Source organism: Bos grunniens, chromosome 3, assembly GCF_055505025.1.
Source record: "Bos grunniens cultivar Pamir isolate PY7600 chromosome 3, Bosgru_T2T1.0, whole genome shotgun sequence".
NCBI classification, from domain to species: domain Eukaryota; kingdom Metazoa; phylum Chordata; class Mammalia; order Artiodactyla; family Bovidae; genus Bos; species Bos grunniens.
In genome coordinates, this window is record NC_141167.1 from 7,341,701 (window position 1) to 7,361,819 (window position 20,119).

The 20,119-nt window shown below is 43.0% G+C and overlaps 1 long non-coding RNA gene across 1 annotated transcript; it reads left to right on the forward strand.

Moving 5' to 3' along the window:
* The first annotated feature begins 782 nt into the window (after nucleotides 1-782).
* Nucleotides 783-8,542, forward strand: LOC147374904 (uncharacterized). The gene is made up of 2 exons (XR_015161492.1): nucleotides 783-955; nucleotides 6,374-8,542. It is a non-coding gene; the product is annotated as an uncharacterized LOC147374904 (long non-coding RNA).
* The last annotated feature ends 11,577 nt before the right edge of the window (nucleotides 8,543-20,119 follow it).

Consider the following 20,119-nt stretch of genomic DNA (forward strand, 5'->3'; position numbering starts at 1 on the left):
GAACGTTGTGCCTTGAACTCTGTCACAGCAGCCGTGACTGAAGAGAGAACTCAGCTTCCTTGAGGGTGGTGGGGCTCCCACAACACAGCAAAACAAAGTGCTTCCTTTTTCACTTGTGTGATTTGTTTTTCCAGCAGCTTTCTTCATTAGTTTTTTCTTCTTTTTTTTAAATTGGAAGATAATTGTTTTACAATATTGTGCTGGTTTCTGTGACTTTTTAGACACGGAGGCCCTCCTGGGACAAGAAAGATTTGCCATTCATTAATAATGTATCACCTCATCTTCTAAATTGTTATCCTTCTCATGTTTTCAGCAGCATTTGCTGCTGCTAAGTCGCTTCAGTGTGTCCGACTCTGTGCGACCCCATAGATGGCAGCCCACCAGGCTCCCCCGTCCCTGGGATTCTCCGGGCAAGAACACTGGAGTGGGTTGCCATTTCCTTCTCCAATGCATGAAAGTGAAAAGTGAAAGTGAAGTCACTCAGTTGTGTCCGACTCTTAGCGACCCCACGGACTGCCGCCTACCAGGCTCCTCTGCCCATGGGACTTTCCAGGCAAGAGTGCTGGAGTGGGGTGCCATTGGGCCACCTCAAAAGGCCGGTTTCTGACGGATTAAGAGAAACCTCGGAGCTGGGTGTGTGTGTCTCCCTCTTTCTCTGCACAAGCTCTGTCTCCCCACCCCCCCACTCCCCACCCCTTGGGTTACCAGCTCCTCCCAGCACTTCCTGAGGAAGTGGGTTCTGCGGGTGGGCTGGTTGCTAGGTTCCAGAAAGGCGAGAAGTTGGGTGGTACCCACAGAAGCGGGTGAGGCAAGAGAGGCTGTGAAGAGGGGAGACGACTCTGTCCTGCCGAGACGGCCGTGCTCACCTGCTCTCCGCATCTTGGTCTCGCCCTGTGTTTATTGCTTCCGCACCCTCACTTTCACGTCACTGAGTGAGCCATAAACTTCTTGGGAGGTGAGTTTTCCTGCCTGATATGAACAGACCCCATAGACCCTGACACAGGGTGGCCTTCTCCTTCCCTGGGAACAAGCAGGTCCTCTAGTCCACATTCTCCTTGAGGTGGAAAAGCTAAAGGCCCAGGAAACCAGGGAAGGTTCCAGAGGAGGAGCAGAGTTCTGGAAACACAACCCCAGGGAGTCAGGGCCTGAGGGGATGGATCCTGGGGACTGACAGAAGAACATTTGATATCAAAGGAAATTTCAGTCTTCCTGGCCAGCTGGTCAACCCCCCACCACACCTCCCCTGGGCTGTGCTCTGAGCTTGGAGCCAAGGCCTTGAGCTCCCCAAACTCCCTCCCATCTGCAAGTTCCCCCTCCACCCTCCCCCACCAGCTCGTGCATGAATCTAAGGCGGAATCACCTGTCCCTCCCCCGCCTCACCAGTGAGACTTAGGCCAATTGTGCCCAGGGTCCTTTCCACCACCAGCCACCCCATCACCCCAGGAGCCCACTTCCCTGTCACAGGGAATCCTGTCTTCCCGTTATAACAGGGCCTGTGGCCCCACCATCCCAGGGCACCAGAGCACCGCACAGCAGGGAAGGTGAGGTCAGCTCCCAGTAGATCTAGGACCTGGACTCTGAGATTCATGTCAGTTAACGCGTTTGGTGCTTAACGTTGGTAGTGTCCACATCAAGACTGGATTCCACTTCCTGATTTTGAGGGGTCTCATTTTACACAGATTTGGAATGGCTCCCAGGAGCAATACTTCCTTTTGATTGTTTTAAATGTTTTAAGCAGAGGTGCAATGCTAAACGTCTGTCCATGGATTTCATTCTTTACTTAAACTCCACTTGTATAAATACAGACTTACATGTAATTCAACTTTAAACTAGTACTTAATCTAGAGCAGCTATTAACATGAGTGGAAACATGACTTGAAAGTAAGTGACCTCAGTCTGAGCCACAGAGTGTTGTCAGCAAGTTGAGCACAGAAGTCCATTTCTACAGATGTGAAACACAGCCACGTAAAGAGGAACTGAACTTGCTCTATCCAAATTTTTGGCCCTTTAAAAAATAAAAAGACCATTCATATATCTTTCACCCAACCTCCCTTCTTTCCACATTTGACCTTTTACTGTTTAGAATGTTAAATTAATGATGCTGGAAATATTCATTTGACAATTATTTTAAAATGTGACAAAAGAACTCCCTGTCGTGAAGGAGTTAATACTCCAGGGCAAGACAGACGTGACCATCATTTGAGCAAAGTTCGGCATATAATTGAAATATCTTAACAGGGAGACCTGCCTCCTTTAAGGGGTCAAGGCATGGCCCTCTAATTATATTGATTCCAAAGCGTGAAGAATGAGCTGGGAATCAACAGACTCCTGTCCTAGGAAAGACCTTCGAAGACCATGAAGTGAAAATAAAGTGAAGTCGCTCAGTCGTCTCCAACTCTTTGTGGCCCCATGGCCTGTAGCCTACCAGGCTTCTCTGCCCACACTTCTCTGCCCAGGCAAGAGTAAAAAAGTGGGTTGCCATTTCCTTCTCCAGGCGATCTTCCCCATCCAGGGAGTGAACTTGGGTCTCCTGAATTGTAGGCAGACGCGTTTACCATCTGAGCCACCAGGGAAGTTGAAAGACCACGAAAGACCCAGGCATATTCATGTCTCAGTTTTAAGGTGAACCATTTCCCAAAAAGAGTTTCCTTCTAGATTCAAGGTCTTAAGGGAAGGAGGTTCTGAAACCATTCACTAGAATCCCCTTTAGAGTCTAAAAATTAAGGATTAGCTGTATCTGACAAAGCAAACCATCTTCAAAATGATTGGTATAATTGTATTGGTTTTCTATCACTGCTACAGAAAATTACCTCCAGTGGGGTAGCTAGAAACAACACAAGTTTATTATCTCACAAGATCTGAGGTTCAGAAGTCTGTCTTCAGTCTCTGGGGGCCAGAACCAGGGAAACACAGGGCTGCTGTCCCTTCTGGAGACTCATGGGGCGACTGTCCATACCTCATATCCAGCTTCTCTAGGCCTCTCCTTCTTCCTTCAAAGCCAGCAAGAATGGGTTGGTGAGTTCCTTTTCCCATTTCATTACTCTTTCTGTCTTTCTCCCTCTTCCATGTTTAAGGACCCTTATTATATTGGGGATTTCCCTGGTGGCTTAGATGGTAACCAATCCACCTGCGATGCAGGAGACCCAGGTTTGATCCCTGGGTCTGAAAGATACCCTGGAGAAGGGAGCAGCAACCCACTCCAGTGTTCTTGCCTGAAGAATTCCATGGAGGAGCCTGGTGGGCTACCGTCCGTAAGGTCACAAAGAGTAGGACACAAATGAACGACTAACACACACACACACATTATTATATTGGGCACACCTGGAGAATCCAAGATATTCTTCCTATTTAACATCAACTGATTAACAACCTTAGTTCTGCAACTTTAATTCCCCTTCACCAAGGGATTAGAACATGGTCATTGCTGGGGGAACATTATTCTGCTGACCACAATAATATTGTAAGTATTTGACAAGCTGACTTCTGGTCCCAGGTTCATGCTCTGCAGGGCAGCACGTACCACTGAGAACATCTATCTCCATCGATCAAATCTTCCAGCCCTACACTTTGATGAGTCCCACAGTCACTGCTCTTCCCACTCCAATAACTCTTTCCTCTCCTTGGGAATCTCTGGAATATCATCAACATCAAACTTCATTTTTACCTCTACAATCTACTTACTTTATTCCTCGATGTTTTGCTGGGTGTTTATCCACAGTTTCTAAAACTCTTTCTACTATTCAGCCATTCTTATATTTCTTGGAACTTCTGAATTTTGCAAAAGTAAACCGTTCAAATATGCATCAGATTCTTTAAATGAACAAACAGAAGCAATGACAAATCTTAAAAATATTTTTACACATTGTGGTAAACTCAAAATCAGTGACCTGCTTAGAGTTACATGTTGCAGAATTCCTAAACTCAAATTCACAAAGATTTAACAGGAGCTCTGCTGCTGCTGCTCCTGCTAAGTCGCTTCAGTTGTGTCCGACTCTGTGCAACCCCATAGACAGCAGCCCACCAGGCTCCCCCATCCCTGGGATTCTCTAGGCAAGAACACTGGAGTGGGTTGCCAGTTCCTTCTCCAAAATGCATGAACGTGAAAAGTCAAAGTGAAGTCGTTCAGTCGTGTCTGACTCTCAGCGACCCCATGGACTGCAGCCCACCAGGCTCCTCCGTCCATGGGATTTTCACATATGCAATTCACATATGTGAGCTCTATGTGGCTGTCAGATCACCATTCATGAGTTTTAGCTTTGGCCATGGTCACATGAAAGTGGTGCTCCGTTGAAGCTTGAGAAAAGCGTACCTGACTGTTGTATGCATAGATGACAAAAATATTTCCTTCCCAACATACTTGACCCTTATACATTACGAGTAACAATCACATCCAAAGCACAGCTAGCCAAAGCTTAGGAAAATACATTATTGACTTACTCGTCCATTCCACAAATCCTAGTGTATGCTGTTGATGTGTGTGTATGCTAGTATCAAGACCATGAGGCGCACTGGTAAAGAATCCACCAGGCAAGCAGGAGACACAGGTTCAAACCCTGGGTCAGGAAGATGCCCTGGAAGAGAAAACGACAACCCACACCCGTATTCGTACCTGGGAAATCCCGTGGACAGAGGAGCCTTGTGGGCTATAGTCCACGGGGTCACAAAGAGTCAGACACAATTTAGAGATAAAACCACCAACCACCAACTACCAACTACCATCAAGACCTTGTGCTGATGTGTTGACTGGGTTCCTTCTAATTTCAGGGAACAGAGACAGCAAAGTATAGGTTGTCATAGTTAATGATATTCAACTTGTTTATCTAAACACATCTACAGGTAGAGAGAAAAAAGGAAACCAGTGTAAATACCTCTGTAGAGGCTTCACCCAGCTAAAATCAGGTCTAAAAACTACTGATTGACATATAGACTTAAAATTGGCTGTTATAAAAACCTAGTTTTAAGTTGACTCTCCCTTGAGCCAGCCCACAGTTCTAACAGTGCACCCCACTGCCCTTTCTCTCTCCTTTCTTTGTCCTGTTGAGGCCTTGCATGATCCCCCAACACGCTTTGTCTCCTTCTCCATCAGCTAGTCCCTTTCTCAGTTCAGTTCGGCTCAGTCATTCAGTCATGTTTGACTTTGCGACCCCATGGACTGCAGCATGCCAGGCCTCCCTGTCCATCACCAGCTCCCAGAGTTTACCCAAACTCATGTTCATTGAGTTGGTGATGCCATCCAACCATCTCATCCTTTGTCATCCCCTTCTCCTCCCTCCTTCAATCTTTCCCAGCATCAGGGTCTTTTCCAATGAGTCAGTTCTTCACAGCAGGTGGCCGAAGTATTGGAGTTTCAGCTTCAGCATCAGTCCTGTCACTGAATATTCAGGACTGATTGCCTTTCTAACTTCCCCTATTTCTCAGCGGGGAGGGGGAGCCCAGCTTCCCCCACTCCTGCCCTCACAAGTTTCTTTACCCTTTCAGATTCTTCTGATCAAACAAAGACCCCAGCTCCCCAGAGGGACAATCCAAGGTTTCTATCAGCCCATCTGCCCGTGTTACCACAGTCAATTTGAGCACTATTTGCTCTATATTTTAGCTGTAAAACTATGTCTACAGAAAGGAAAAGTGACTTTTTGACACAGGAAAGTGACTTCACTTTCACTCATTGGAGAAGGAAATGGCAACCCACTCCAGTATTCTTGCCTGGAGAATCCCAGGGATGGGGGAGCCTGGTGGGCTGCTGTCTATGGGGTCGTACAGAGTTGGACACGACTCAAGCAACTTAGCAGCAGCAGCCATGATTTTCTTTAGATATGGAGAAAACTGGTTAAAATGAACTTTGTTTTCTCCTTTGAAACTGCAAAACTGGTTCTTTTTGCATATACAATGAAAAACAGCTAGCTTGTTAAAAAGTCCTGCTTAGGAAAAAGCTTGAAGTTAACCTTTGCCAGGGCTTCCTTGGGGGCTCAGACAGTAAAGAATCTGCCTGCAATGCAGGAGACCTGGGTTGGATCCCGGGATTGGGAAGATCCTCTGGAGGAGGGCATCGCAGCCCACTCCAGTGTTCCTTCCTGGAGAATCCCATGGATGGAGGAGCCTGGCGGGTTAGAGTCCATGGGGTCGCAGAGAGTCAGACACAACTGAAGTGACTCAGCACAGCACAACCTAGTTATTATTGTTAAGTAGTTAGAATCACCAGCCACGAGTCCACATCTCCTGCTTGCTCCCTGAGTGCACCTCCATGTTGATTACTGGGATCTCTCCCGTCCGCCCTCCTGTGCATCCTAGTTCCTATTAAACGCTGTCTGATTCCCTACCTCATGCCTTCTGCTCATGGCTCTTTTCATGTGGTTTCTCTCTCTCTCTCTGTCACTAGTGCTCTCGGGCACAATAGGTCCAAACATCAAGTTGGAATTTGTCCTGAAGAAGAGCCCAGTGATCCCGTAGGTCATCATCTCTGTCATTGCGTCCGTGCTGGGCAGAACTTTCTTGTCAGGACTTTGCATAGGCTCCTGGACCGGGAGACTAGCCCTGCTGGAACCTTTTGGCCCTCTCTGTCTCTGGACTTCGTTTAATGAGGGAAGATTAATGTTCTTATTGCCTTTGCCATTTCAAACTGGGGTTTGCTCTTATGTACAATCAGATACAATATGTTTCAGAGTTAACCTTCCCTATTCAGGATCACCTGTGTGTGAGTATCCCTAAAGTGCTTGTGTAAAAAGTAGAGTGAAACTGAGCTTGTGAAAGCCATTTGAAAGCTTGCTTGTTCAGAGTTAATGCAAAGCTGGTCAATGATCATGACCCAGCATCCCCAGAGGGAGAGAAGCTTGAGGGAAAGGCAATGCCAAAGAACGCTCAAACTACCGCACAATTGCACTCATCTCACACGCTAGTAAAGTAATGCTCAAAATTCTCCAAGCCAGGCTTCAGCAATATGTGAACCGTGAACTTCCAGATGTTCAAGCTGGTTTTAGAAAAGGCAGAGGAACCAAAGATCAAATGGCTAACATCCGCTGGATCATCAAAAAAGCAAGAGAGTTCCAGAAAAACATCTATTTCTGCTTTATTGACTATGCCAAAGCCTTTGACTGCGTGGGTCACAATAAACTGTGGAAGCTTGAGGGACCACCCAGGAAATGAGAAGTGTGGAGGGTCACTTCCTACAAAATCGAAGACCACTTTCAGGACAGACCCCAGGGTACTCTTCAGCTTCACACTGAACCTTTGCGTGTCTCCCATTCAGTCTATGTATTCTCTAGTTATATTCCCATCAACTCAGATTCTGATATTTTCCCAGGGGAAAATAAACATGATTTCCTTTGAATTCCCTGCAGTGCAGGCAGGCTGATGTCCTGTTTGCTTTGGAATTAGTAAAGAGCAGTTTCGATGGAGACCCGTAGGCGTTCAGGGGTTCAGAGGTTAACAGCCAGGCAACTGCTGCTACCGTTGGGCTTCTTTCCAGCCCACGACCCCTGCTTCTTGGTTCGGGAGCCAAGTGTCTGGGGATCCCATCAGATGTGATTCAGCATTTCTATCTGTTAACTTTCTGTGTTGACTTGGTTAGGCTCTGGTGGCCAGATGCTTGGTCAAATGCTAATCCTGATGTCACAGTCAAGGTATGGAGTTCTCCAGGCAAGAATACTGGAGTGGGTAGCCATTCCCTTCTCCAGGAAATCTTCCCAACCCAGGGATCAAACCTGGGTCTCCCACACTGCAGGCAGATTCTTTACTGTCTGAGCCACTGGGGAAGCCCAGCATTTAAATCAGCAGATGATCCTCTATATTGTGAGTGAGCCTTGTCCAGTCGGTTGAAGGTCCCACCAAAAAGAAGGTAGCCTGCCTCCAGACTCTTGGTGCAAGATCCATGTTTCCTTGAGTCTCCAGCCTGTGAACCTACACTGCAGATTTCAGACTCATGGCCCGCACCGTCAAGTCAGTTGATTCCTTAAAATAAATCTCACTGTGTATCTAGACAGGAGCATTCTGCTGAATCTGTTTCTCTGCAGAATTCTGACTGGTACACTGTGCAAGGACATTTTCCTTCTTCCAGTTATATTGAACCCTAGCTAACCATGAGAATGGGCTGCCCAGGTACAGCTAGTGGTAAAGAACCTGCTTGCCAATGCAAGAGATGCGGGAGACCTGGGTTCAATTCCTGGGTCAGGAAGATCCCCTGGAGGAGGGCATGGCAACGCACACCAGTATTCTTGCCTGGAGAATCCCATGGACATAGAAGCTGGTGGGCTACAGTCCACAGTGTCATAAAGCATCAGACAAGACTGAAGCGACTTGGCACACACGCACGCAACAATGAGAATAACATCAGGCAAACTCCAGCTGAAAGACATTCTATAAAAGGGCTGACCAGTACTCAAAATTGTCAAGGTCATCAAAAACAAGGCACGAGGAATAAGAAAAGTCTGAGGCACCATCACACCCAAGAGGAGCCTAAGACAGTTTGATGACTGCATACAGTGTAACATCTTTATCTTAGATTAGGTAAACTAAGCAAAAATGAATAAAGTATGGGATTGATTTAATAGTCATATATCAACATTGCTTCATTCACTGTGGTAAATAAATCATAGTAACATAAGATGTTGACATAAGATATTAGAGAAGACTGGGTGTGGAATAGATGAGTATTCTCTGTTCTTCTCTGCAACTTCCCCGTAAGCCTAAGACTATGTTAAAATTAAAAAGTATAATTTAAAATACATTTATTACTTTACTTTTCACACGTGTAATTCATCCAAAAGCTGTGGCTTGAACGCTTGCTGTGTACCAGGCAAATCACCATGTGTTGCCTAGAGTGATGACGAAAATGAACAATAACGTGACTGCGATGTGTGAGGGAGCCTCGGAGGCAAAGGGCAGGTGCTCTTCTATATTAGGGGGCCCAGAACTTTTCTGGAAGGAGGTTGAGGGTAAGCAAGGCATGGCCAGGGTCTGCTTTTTAAACCACCATTCAGAGTGATTCCTATGCATTCCAACATGTGAAAAACGGCTGGACTGACAAGTCTCCTTGAGAGGAGAAGCTGTTTCATTCTCACTTGCAGCCAGCCAGAAATGCTGGGAGCAGGAGTGGGGGAAGGAGCAGGAACACTGGTCCAGGCACAGGGAACAGCTTGTGTGTGGCCTCTTTGCAAGACAGAGCTCGGGTTATTGGAGAAACAGCACAGGGTCCCCTGTGGCAGGTGGGGAAGGGGCAGGGTTCGAAGAGGAAGAGAAAAAGCAGATGAGATGAGATTTGTGCTTCACCTTTTGGAGCTCGGAGTGTGTTTTCACCTGCAAGAGGAACCCAGCCTAGGGTGATGATCTGATTTACCTTATAAAACATATATTCACTATTGAAGCTTTGGAAAATACAGAAAAGGATAAAGAGAAAAACATTGTCTATGGTCTTTCTATTTTGATATATTGGTATATTTCCTGCCATCTTTCCATTCACTTGTTTTCTTACTCATTTGTTTAAAAAATGTACATATTGTATAATGTTTTTCCATCACTGAAAAGAGTTTACAAAATCATTTGTCAGTGTAGTATTCTAACACACAGCTGGGCCACAATTTATTTAGCTTTTCTCCTATTTTATTGTTTTCTTTTGTTTTCATCATTATAAATGGCATCACTGAAGGAAAGTTACCTGGCTCAAAATAGCCTGGAGTTAAAACTCCCCTCCAGGTCCTCCCCTCCATTCTATGCAAAACAAAGAACTCACTGACGGGGAGAAAAAAATGGACTTTAAGGTTGATTACGCCCAGCTCCCAGCTGGTCCAGCCTCTGGCCAATCTCCAAAATTCCTTGCCCCAGCCTTTTAAGAGATAACTACTCCAAACAACCTTGGAGAACAGGCCCCCTTAAGACAGTAACTTTCCACATACATGCCTATACATACTTACTCTTTTCTTGGGTAAGGGCAGCAGCTCGCTAACCTGACTGCTGCCCTTTCTGGCCTCATTAAAAGTGATCTATTCCTGTGAAGTGCTGGTCTCATTCTTTTTCTGAACCTCGCCCTCTAACTCCCTTACCTCACAATCACAACGGTCCTTCTTGTATGTAGAGTGGTTCTACCTAAGTATTATACCTAGTTGCTCGGTCACGTCTAACTCTTTGCAACACCATGGGCTGTAGCCCGCCAGGTTCCTCTGTCCATGGGGATTCTCTAGGCAAGAATACTGGAGCCATGCCCTCCTCTAGGGCATCCTTCCAACCCAGGGATTGAACCCAGGTCCCCTGTATTGCTGGCAGGTTCTTTACTGTCTTCCAACCCAGGGATTGAACCCAGGTCCCCTGCATTGCTGGCAGGTTCTTTACTGTCTGAGCCACCAGGGAAGCCCTTTTCTACCTATACCATCTTCACAGGGGTCACTGTTAGCTCTGCTGGATGAAATTCTGGAAAGATGTTTTTCAGTGTGAAATGAAATGTGCTATTAAACAGCCCCTACCAACTGGACTGGTTTCTTGTTTGGCCCCAAATCTCCTTTCTCGAGGCTGTGGACACACAGCCATAGCAAAGCCCCTGAGAGTGATTTTCACATGGCCAGGAGCATAATCGCTTTGTGAATGCTCTTACCATTGCAAATATATTTTTTAACACTTGCAAAAGACATGAACATTTTCCACAGAAGAAAAATGCCCCAAGTTTGCTCATCATCGTCTTCCTTTCTATTATCCTGACTCTTAATGATGCCATTTCTCTCCTTCTCATTTTCCTATTTCATTTAGGAAGAAACAGTTTTGTCATTTTGGTACATCCAATATTCGTAAATGAACTCAAATATTCAGCCAGCATGATTCACTTTTATGTCAATGCTGCTGGGCAGGTGACGGCAAATGGGAAGCAGACAGGGCAGGCAGAGACAAGGGTCGATGGCTTGGTCAGCCCAGGGGGATGTCAGCAGTGCCAGCGTTATTTTACATTTGACATTAATACTGTGACTGATGCTCTGCTTCATGTGGAAACATGAGAAATTCCTGCTGAGCTAACCAGTTGTCTAAGGAAAGTCAGATCAGTGAGAAAAAACTCCCAGTGAAACCTCAGTCCTAGCCCGCACTGGGGGTTTTGCTTGGCTCCCGACACAGAATGGGCAGTGGAGGTGTGATGGTCTGCGGGTTTTGCTTTGGTGGCCAATCCAGGGGCAGCCACCCAGCTGTTCACTTGCCATTTTAACCAAGAGGTGATGTTCGTACGTGGGACATGGGGACACGTTTGCAAGGGGTCTGCTCAGCTTTTTCTATAACACTCTTTCCAAATTTGCATGTAGATAATTCACCAAGTGTAGATTTTATCAAGATATGAAGTATGTTATGAACATATGAGGAATGATAACACCTGTTTAAAGGGGTATGTGTGCGTGCGTGCATGTGTGTGTGTGTTAATTGTGGTAGCAAAACAGTTTGGCTTATCCAACTTTTTAAAGTGAACTTTTAAAGGAAGTTTTTTGCTTTATTTTTTTCGATTTGAGATGCTTTTCCTGTTTTTCCAAATCCTCACTCTGCAGGTAAAATGAATAAAGGAAACAGGTAGAAATATGTTCTTTCATAGACTAAGTGGGTGGATATCAACTTCATGCTATGGTTCAACTGCAAAGTATAGACCTCACAGATTTTTGTTATTGTTGTTCAATTGCTTAGTCATATCCAACTCTTTGTAACCCCGTGGACTGCAGCACATCAGGCTTCCCTGTCCTTCACCATCTTCTTGAGAGTTTGCTCAAAGTCATGCCCATTGAGTTAGATGCTGATGCCATCCAACCATTTCATCCTCTGTCTCCCTCTTCTCCTCCTGTCCTCAACCTTTCCCACCATCAGGATCTTTTCCAACCAGTCAGTTCTTTGCATCGGGTGGCCAAACTATTGGAGCTTCAGATTCAGCATCAGTCCTTCGAGTGAATATTCAGGACTGATTTCCTTTAGGACTGACTGCTTCGATCTCCTTGCTGTCCAAGGGACTCCCAAGAGTCTTCTCCGGCACCACGATTTTTACTTCGTTCAAATGAGCAGTGATATTGTAAATTTACCTTTGTCATCAGTTTGGCCGCAGTGGAAGAACCGCTTCACTCCTTGAAAAGCTCCCTTGTCAAGGCTTCTTCCTGGTCCCGCCTCTTCCCTCACTGACTCTTCCTCCTGGGTCTCCACACTGGGTCTCACCTCCTCCACTCACTCTCAGAACTCTTCTCCAATCCAGTTCTGTTCTGGACTTATGTCTCTCTTTGCCCTTGTCTGGTACCAGGACTTTGAAAAGCTCCCACCAGCCAATGGCTTCCAGATGTTTCACCTCCACCTCACACATCTCCCCACAAGCCCAGATCCACGTGTCTGACCACATACTTGACATCTCCCTTGGATGCCCAAAGGCAAGCTCAAACTCAATATGGCCAAAACCCAGCTCCTGACTCCCACCCCACCAAACCTCTTCCTCTGCTGTATTCAGTCACTTCTCTTTTCTCACTCCCCATAGCCTGTCCATCAGCAAACTCTGCTGTCTTTGTCTCCAAAACATATCCAAACTGGCCTACATCTATCTTTGTTACTGCCATCCTGGTCTGAGGTTTGGTTCATCACACTTGGCCTACAGAAATGGTTTCTTACCTGGCCTATTTGATTCTACTATTGCTTTTCATGGCCAATTAAAATGTTGTCTCCTAATTTTATCGAGTTCTACAAATATCGGAATTGGATCATGACAGTTCAGTTCAGTTGCTCAGTCATGTCCGACTCTTTGTGACCCCATGGACTGCAGCACGCCAGGCTTTCCTGTCCATCATCAACTCCCAGAGCTTGCTTAAACTCATGTCCAATGAGTCAGTGATGCCATCCAACCATCTCATCCTCTGTCGTCCCCTTCTCCTCCTGCCTTCAATCTTTCCCAGCATCAGGGTCTTTTCCAGTGAGTCAGTTATTCCCCTGCTTAAACCTTTCTTATGTATCTGCACAACATGAACAAAATCCAAACTTCCAGGCAGCTCACAAAACCTGGACCTGACTTGCCTTCTGCCTGCCCTCTGAGCTCAGTTTATTTTCCTCTGCAGTCATGCTCAAAGCCATAGTCTCTCTGGCTTTCCAAGGCTCTTCCTCCTCTATGCCAAGCTCTTTCCCTCCCCGTTACCCTGGCTTTAGCTCTTCTCTCTGCCTAGAGTGCTGCTCCCTGTGTCTTTACCTGGCTTGCACCTGCTCTTTAGAATTTGGCTAGATGCTATCTGGGCAGAATTTCTCCTCCACCACTCAGCTAATTTATTGGCTGCTTACGGCAAAAGGTGCTTTTTCAAATGGAGCAGTCTCCTTCTATAAATCCCCCAAAAGTAATAGTAAAATTAACCAATGATTTGGTAACCATAAATAATACTGTTTCATCACTTACAGAAATGGTCATAATGTATGCTATGTTAGGCAGCTCTTATCTTTTTCTTCGTTAAAGGATGTGCCTGAGACAAAGGGAAAGTGGTGTCTTATTTCCTGTGGGCGCTAAGGTAGGTCAGATGGGTGAGGGTTGTAGGCAGTTTCAGTAAAGCGTATCAGGTGGAGATCTTATCATAAAGCACTCATAGGTCTACTCTGATTTAGAAGAGCTGTTATAACACTTCTGATTTACAAAATTTCAGGACTTAGTGTTATTGGGTGCTTTCCATACAGCATTGTCTGGTCTGTTTCTCTAAGCTTTAATTGCCCTCTCTCCACCATTACGGTACTGGGTTTTCTTTGCCATTACTCTCTTCAGTGATGGAGACAAATCTGTACGACATTTCCAATTCTATCAGAAGTAAAAAAAAAAAAACCTTTCAAAGCAACTCTTGAACCCATACACATTCACTTATCTAGGTCATGAAGAAAATAATAAATTGACTCTTCTTTATGGAATACAAGAGATCGACACACCCACTCCACTCTTATGATCTGAGAGTATAGCCTGCTTTGTAAAATTATCTTTTGTTTTTCTTGTTTTGGGATTTATTTTTTAATAATACAGAAGATCTCCGCCAAAGACTCATTGATTACATTTTGTAATCAAGGTAAAATAATTATGGATGTTTATTTTGTAACAATGCACATTATCAGTCTTAAACTACATCTTTTTGCCAAAGACGTTCTGCTGCTGCTTTTTTTTTTTTTTTTGCATTCTCTTTGATCATTCACTGCAAAGACCATCTGGAGATCTGTGACTTGAGTTCTTGCACACCTGAAAGGGTTTCACCAACAGAAGACAGCTTAGTTGCTTGCACAAGGTTTCAGTTAGTTGCAAAAATTACCAATTATATTGAGACTTCGAATTTATCCTCCTTGTAACATGCTGAACATTGTGATTCTTTGACTGAGTTTCTTTTTTCTTTTATTCTGAGGCTATATTAAATCTTTCCAGGGATAAGTGGACAAGGATGGGACAAGCTTGCCACTCATATCTGTGTTAGCATGCTTGGTGGACTGTTTAAAATGCTTTATTGCATTAACACAATTTTGTTATGACATTTCGGCAGGGTTCCATTTGACTGGGGCCCAAAGTACACGACTAATTAATCCATAGATGATGTTGGGCATTTCCCATCTGTCTCATTTGCTGGCACTAGTTCTCTGAGGCAGAAGACCCTGTCAAAGGCTCATGTTACATAACTCTCCATCTGCCTTTATTCATAGGCTCTGTAACTCGCTGTGTTGGGTGTGCCTCTGGCTGCCTGTGGACAAATTGGAGTCTCTCCCTATGGTTCCTTATCACCCTGTGTGTGCTCAGTCGCGTCTGACTTTTTTTTTTTTTTTCAATTTTATTTTATTTTTAAACTTTACATAATTGTATTAGTTTTGCCAAATATCAAAATGAATCCGCCACAGGTATACATGTGTTCCCCATCCCGAACCCTCCTCCCTCCTCCCTCCCCATACCATCCCTCTGGGCCGTCCCAGTGCACCAGCCCCAAGCATCCAGCATCGTGCATCGAACCTGGACTGGCAACTCGTTTCCTACATGATATTTTACATGTTTCATTGCCATTCTCCCAAATCTTCCCACCCTCTCCCTCTCCCACAGAGTCCATAAGACTGTTCTATACATCAGTGTCTCTTTTGCTGTCTCGTACACCGGGTTATTGTTACCATCTTTCTAAATTCCATATATGTGCGTTAGTATACTGTATTTATGTTTTTCCTTCTGGCTTACTTCACTCTGTATAATAGGCTCCAGTTTCATCCACCTCATTAGAACTGATTCAAATGTATTCTTTTTAATGGCTGAGTAATACTCCATTGTGTATATGTACCACAGCTTTCTTATCCATTCATCTGCTGATGGACATCTAGGTTGCTTCCATGTCTTGGCTATTATAAACAGTGCTGCAATGAACATTGGGGTACACGTGTCTCTTTCCCTTCTGGTTTCCTCAGTGTGTATGCCCAGCAGTGGGGTTGCTGGATCACAAGGCAGTTCTATTTCCAGTTTTTTAAGGCATCTCCACACTGTTCTCCATAGTGGCTGTACTAGTTTGCATTCCCACCAACAGTGTAAGAGGGTTCCCTTTTCTCCACACCCTCTCCAGCATTTATTATTTGTAGACTTTTGGATCGCAGCCATTCTGACTGGTGTGAAATGGTACCTCATAGTGGTTTTGATTTGCATTTCTCTGATAATGAGTGATGTTGAGCATCTTTTCATGTGTTTGTTAGCCATCTGTATGTCTTTTTTGGAGAAATGTCTATTTAGTTCTTTGGCCCATTTTTTGATTGGGTCGTTTATTGTTCTGGAGTTGAGCTGTAGGAGTTGCTTGTATATTTTTGAGATTAGTTGTTTGTCGGTTGCTTCATTTGCTATTATTTTCTCCCATTCTGAAGGCTGTCTTTTCACCTTGCTAATAGTTTCCTTTGATGTGCAGAAGCTTTTAAGGTTAATTAGGTCCCATTTGTTTATTTTTGCTTTTATTTCCAATATTCTGGGAGGTGGGTCATAGAGGATCCTGCTGTGATGTATGTCGGAGAGTGTTTTGCCTATGTTCTCCTCTAGGAGTTTTATAGTTTCTGGTCTTACGTTTAGATCTTTAATCCATTTTGAGTTTATTTTTGTGTATGGTGTTAGAAAGTGGTCCAGTTTCATTCTTTTACAAGTGGTTGACCAGATTTCCCAGCACCACTTGTTAAAGAGATTGTCTTTAATCCATTGTATATTCTTGCCTCCTTTGTCGAAGATAAGGTGTCCATATGTGCATGGATTTATCTCTGGGCTTTCTATTTTATTCCATTGATCAATATTTCTGTCTTTGTGCCAGTACCATACTGTCTTGATAACTGTGGCTTTGTAGTAGAGCCTGAAGTCAGGTAGGTTGATTCCTCCAGTTCCATTCTTCTTTCTCAAGATCGCTTTGGCTATTCGAGGTTTTTTGTATTTCCATACAAATTGTGAAATTATTTGTTCTAGCTCTGTGAAGAATACTGTTGGTAGCTTGATAGGGATTGCGTTGAATCTATAAATTGCTTTGGGTAGTATACTCATTTTCACTATATTGATTCTTCCAATCCATGAACATGGTATATTTCTCCATCTATTAGTGTCCTCTTTGATTTCTTTCACCAGTGTTTTATAGTTTTCTATATATAGGTCTTTAGTTTCTTTAGGTAGATATATTCCTAAGTATTTTATTCTTTCCGTTGCAATGGTGAATGGAATTGTTTCCTTAATTTCTCTTTCTGTTTTCTCATTATTAGTGTATAGGAATGCCAGGGATTTCTGTGTGTTGATTTTATATCCTGCAACTTTACTGTAGTCATTGATTATTTCTAGTAATTTTCTGGTGGAGTCTTTAGGGTTTTCTATGTAGAGGATCATGTCATCTGCAAATAGTGAGAGTTTTACTTCTTCTTTTCCAATTTGGATTCCTTTTATTTCTTTTTCTGCTCTGATTGCTGTGGCCAAAACTTCCAAAACTATGTTGAATAGTAATGGTGAAAGTGGGCACCCTTGTCTTGTTCCTGACTTTAGAGGAAATGCTTTCAATTTTTCACCATTGAGGATAATGTTTGCAGTGGGTTTGTCATATATAGCTTTTATTATGTTGAGGTATGTTCCTTCTATTCCTGCTTTCTGGAGAGTTTTTATCATAAATGGATGTTGAATTTTGTCAAAGGCTTTCTCTGCATCTATTGAGATAATCATATGGTTTTTATTTTTCAATTTGTTAATGTGGTGTATTACATTGATTGATTTGCGGATATTGAAGAATCCTTGCATCCCTGGGATAAAGCCCACTTGATCATGGTGTATGATCTTTTTAATGTATTGTTGGATTCTGATTGCTAGAATTTTGTTAAGGATTTTTGCATCTATGTTCATCAGTGATATTGGCCTGTAGTTTTCTTTTTTTGTGGGATCTTTGTCAGGTTTTGGTATTAGGGTGATGGTGGCCTCATAGAATGAGTTTGGGAGTTTACCTTCCTCTGCAATTTTCTGGAAGAGTTTGAGCAGGATAGGTGTTAGCTCTTCTCTAAATTTTTGGTAGAATTCAGCTGTGAAGCCGTCTGGACCGGGGCTTTTGTTTGCTGGAAGATTTTTGATTACAGTTTCAATTTCCATGCTTGTGATGGGTCTGTTAAGATTTTCTATTTCTTCCTGGTCCAGTTTTGGAAAGTTGTACTTTTCTAAGAATTTGTCCATTTCTTCCACGTTGTCCATTTTATTGGCATATAATTGTTGATAGTAGTCTCTTATGATCCTTTGTATTTCTGTGTTGTCTGTTGTGATCTCTCCATTTTCGTTTCTAATTTTGTTGATTTGATTTTTCTCCCTTTGTTTCTTGATGAGTCTGGCTAATGGTTTGTCAATTTTATTTATCCTTTCAAAGAACCAGCTTTTGGTTTTGTTGATTTTTGCTATGGTCTCTTTTGTTTCTTTTGCATTTATTTCTGCTCTAATTTTTAAGATTTCTTTCCTTCTACTAACCCTGGGGTTCTTCATTTCTTCCTTTTCTAGTTGCTTTAGGTGTAGAGTTAGGTTATTTATTTGACTTTTTTCTTGTTTCTTGAGGTGTGCCTGTATTGCTATGAACTTTCCCCTTAGGACTGCTTTTACCGTGTCCCACAGGTTTTGGGTTGTTGTGTTTTCATTTTCATTCTTTTCTATGCAAATTTTGATTTCTTTTTTGATTTCTTCTGTGATTTGTTGGTTATTCAGCAGCGTGTTGTTCAGCCTCCATATGTTGGAATTTTTAATAGTTTTTCTCCTGTAATTGAGATCTAATCTTACTGCATTGTGGTCAGAAAAAATGCTTGGAATGATTTCTATTTTTTTGAATTTACCAAGGCTAGCTTTATGGCCCAGGATGTGATCTATCCTGGAGAAGGTTCCATGTGCGCTTGAGAAAAAGGTGAAATTCATTGTTTTGGGATGAAATGATCTATAGATATCAATTAGGTCTAACTGGTCTATTGTATCGTTTAAAGTTTGTGTTTCCTTGTTAATTTTCTGTTTAGTTGATCTATCCATAGGTGTGAGTGGGGTATTAAAGTCTCCCACTATTATTGTGTTATTGTTAATTTCTCCTTTCATACTTGTTAGCATTTGTCTTACGTACTGTGGTGCTCCCGTGTTGGGTGCATATATATTTATAATTGTTATATCTTCTTCTTGGATTGATCCTTTGATCATTATGTAGTGACCTTCTTTGTCTCTTTTCACAGCCTTTGTTTTAAAGTCTATTTTATCTGATATGAGTATTGCTACTCCTGCTTTCTTTTGGTCCCTATTTGCATGGAAAATCTTTTTCCAGCCCTTCACTTTCAGTCTGTATGTGTCCCCTGTTTTGAGGTGGGTCTCTTGTAGACAACATATGTAGGGGTCTTGTTTTTGTATCCATTCAGCCAGTCTTTGTCTTTTGGTTGGGGCATTCAACCCATTTACATTTAAGGTAATTACTGATAAGTATGTTCCCGTTGCCATTTACTTTATTGTTTGGGGTTCGAGTTTATACACCGTTTTTGTGTTTCCTGTCTAGAGAATATCCTTTAGTATTTGTTGGAGAGCTGGTTTGGTGGTGCAGAATTCTCTCAGCTTTTGCTTGTCTGAAAAGCTTTTGATTTCTCCTTCATACTTGAATGAGATCCTTGCTGGGTACAATAATCTGGGCTGTAGGTTATTTTCTTTCATCATTTTAAGTATGTCTTGCCATTCCCTCCTGGCTTGAAGAGTTTCTATTGAAAGATCAGCTGTTATCCTTATGGGAATTCCCTTGTGTGTTATTTGTTGTTTTTCCTTGCTGCTTTTAATATTTGTTCTTTGTGTTTGATCTTTGTTAATTTGATTAATATGTGTCTTGGGGTGTTTCTCCTTGGGTTTATCCTGTTTGGTACTCTCTGGGTTTCTTGGACTTGGGTGATTATTTCCTTCCCCAGTTTAGGGAAGTTTTCCACTATTATCTCCTCAAGTATTTTCTCATGGTCTTTCTTTTTGTCTTCTTCTTCTGGAACCCCTATGATTCGAATGTTGTAGCGTTTAATATTGTCCTGGAGGTCTCTGAGATTGTCCTCATTTCTTTTAATTCGTTTTTCTTTTATCCTCTCTGATTCATTTATTTCTACCATTCTATCTTCTAATTCACTAATCCTGTCTTCTGCCTCTGTTATTCTACTATTTGTTGCCTCCAGAGTCTTTTTAATTTCACTTATTGCATTATTCATTATATATTGACTCTTTTTTATTTCTTCTAGGTCCTTGTTAAACCTTTCTTGCATCTTCTCAATCCTTGTCTCCAGGCTATTTATCTGTGATTCCATTTTAGTTTCAAGATTTTGGATCAATTTCACTATCATTATTCGGAATTCTTTATCAGGTAGATTCCCTATCTCTTCCTCTTTTGTTTGGTTTGGTGGGCATTTATCCTGTTCCTTTATCTGCTGAGTATTCCTCTGTCTCTTCATCTTGTTTAAATTGCTGAGTTTGGGGTGTCCTTTCTGTATTCTGGCAGTTTGTGGAGTTCTCTTTATTATGGCGTTTCCTCACTGTGTGTGGGTTTGTACAGGTGGCTTGTCAAGGTTTCCTGGTTAGGGAAGCTTGTGTCGGTGTTCTGGTGGGTGGAGCTGTATTTCTTCTCTCTGGAGTGCAATGAAATGTCCAGTAATGAGTTATGAGATGTCTATAGTTTTGGGGTGACTT